This window comes from Sapajus apella, unplaced genomic scaffold, assembly GCF_009761245.1.
Source record: "Sapajus apella isolate SASKATOON/1434 unplaced genomic scaffold, GSC_monkey_1.0 scaffold14, whole genome shotgun sequence".
In the NCBI taxonomy this organism is placed as follows: domain Eukaryota; kingdom Metazoa; phylum Chordata; class Mammalia; order Primates; family Cebidae; genus Sapajus; species Sapajus apella.
The window spans coordinates 13,672,518-13,674,997 of NW_022436954.1; positions in this window are offsets into that span (position 1 = coordinate 13,672,518).

Genomic DNA, 2,480 nt, shown 5'->3' on the forward strand with positions numbered 1-2,480 from the left:
TTTAACAATTCCATTACAGGGTGTATACCCAGAGGAATATAAATCATTCTACCATAAAGACACATGCACGCAAATGTTCATAGCAGCGCTATTCACAATAGCAAAGACATGGACTGAACCTAAGTGCACATCAGTGACAGATTGAATAAAGAAGATGTGGTACATATATACCATGGGATACCATGCAGCTGTAAAAAAGAACAAGATAATGTCTTTTGTGGGAACATGGATGGAACTGGAGGCTATTATCCTTAATAAACTAACGCAGAAACAGTCAACCGAATACCACATGTTCTCACTTACAAGTGGAAGCTAAATGATGAGAACTTACGAGCCCAAAGAAGGAAACAGCAGACACTGGGGTCTACTTGAGGGTGGAGGGTAAGAGGAGGGAGAAGAGCCGAAAAGATAACTATTAGGTAATATTTAACCAGGCTTAATTCCTGGTTGATGAAATAATCTGTATAAGAAACCCATGAGTTTATCTATGTACATACCTTCCCATGTACCCCCGAACTTAAAATGAAAGTTAAAAAAGAGATATTTAGGAGAAATTTATTGGTGATGAGGCAGAGATGGGGTACGTATCAGTGTTCACGTGGACAATCCCTGAGGGCACAAAGCCCTATTCCCTCTGCTTAGTGTTTTTGTGAGGATAAAATCTCCTTCTGTGGACCACTGAAGAACAGTCTTAGTCAATGCCCAAGTGTACAAACTTTAGGAATTGTAGTAAGCAACTGAGATGTCGAAGGAAGAAAAAATAACAAGATGACGACCATATCGAGACCATAATGAGGGCAGGATGAGGATGGTAGTCACCAATTACATGATGTTTGCTGTGTGCCCAGCCTACCTTGTCACATTACCTGTATTAACCCATTCAATGCTCATATCAACCCTTTGAGGTGGGTACCATTATTACTCCCAGTTTGCATATGAGGAAACAGACATGGGTAGTTCAATGACTTGCCCAAGGTCATCTGGCAAGTAACTGAAGGAGCTGAAGGTTGAATCAAAGCAATAAGCTCCAGTCTGGCCTTGGACTCATAGACAGGGGTGGGAACTGCTTTCGATGTGATGTGTATTTCTCTTTGCTTGCATCATATGCCCAGGATTAGGACTAGTTATTCAGGATGTTGTACCTGTTTAGCACTTTGATCTGCCATCGTGGTCACAAATATTTGGGTGGAGGGATTTAGCTTGGGATGGGCAGTGCAGCTACCTGTGTGTGGGAAGGTAGAGCAAAGGTCCTTCCTGCTCATGCCTACCTTTCTCCTTTTCCAAGTATTTGCCCAGATACCAATCTCTCCATGTTTACTGCCTTCTCTATGCTCAGTACTTCATTTACACTTGCCTGAGTCACTTCCTGTCTACCTCGTTTCCAAATTATTGGCGCAGATCTGTGGATGCTCCCTAGATAAGCCATAGCTGCTGGAAGGCAGAGGCCAGTTCTTATTCCTGTTCCTAGAGTTCCCACCTCAGGGTTTTGCTCAGTCATTACTGTTAAATGAATAAATGAATGACTTTGGCAATGGTTAGGACTAACTAGAAACCTCCCCGTAAAGTGGGAATACTATAGATGCTAATCAGTGCTACCAAACACTTCCACACTCCCGCCTTCCGGGCACGTGATAAAATGACACTTCTTTATCTCTTTTGAAATTGGATATGGCTGTGCGACCTGCTCTGGGAAATGAAGTGTGAGTCGCAGAGTTATAAGTGTTACTTCTGGGAAAAAGGTTTAAGAGCCAGTGTACGATTTGTCATACTCTGACATGATGGTGGCAACACTTCAGATGGTGGCTGCTCCACCCACCTGAGTCCCAGTAGCTTGGAGCAAAGCCCCCCTGTGGACTTGTAGCATGGGCAAGCAGTGAATTTTTGTGATTTAAACCACTGGGATTTTAATGCTATTTGGTTCTACAGCATAACCTAGCTCCTCCCGACTGATGTATCATAGAAGATCTTCTGGAAGACAGTTCTGAAAATGAACATCACTCTTGCCAAGCATAAAGATAAAACAGAAAGTCCACAGGGAGCTTGAGTTAGAGGCAAAGTCCTGCTGTTATTGATTTAGAATCCAGTTTTAAGAATAGCAGAGGAGTGGAAATGAAGCCATAAGCTTGAGTGCTATAGAAATGCTAAATGGAAATGGGAAGGCCACTTGGTATGTAAGGCATGGCTAGGGAGGTGGCAGGGAGCAAGAATGACTGAAATCTAAAGAGGAGGGTCTGGATGTGTTCCACAGAACTTGTGGTCTGTGTTCTGTTCTGATCATACAATATTTAAAAAATTTTGCATTAATTGCTGTTATTTAAAAGTCCAGATTTCTCTCTCTCTTTCTTTCTCTCTCTCTCTCTCTCTCTCTCTCTTTCTTTCTTTCTTTCTTTCTTTCTCTCTCTCTCTTTCTTTCTCTTTCTTTCTTTCTCTCTCTCTCTTTCTTTCTTTCTTTCTTTCTCTCTCTCTTTCTCTTTCTTTCT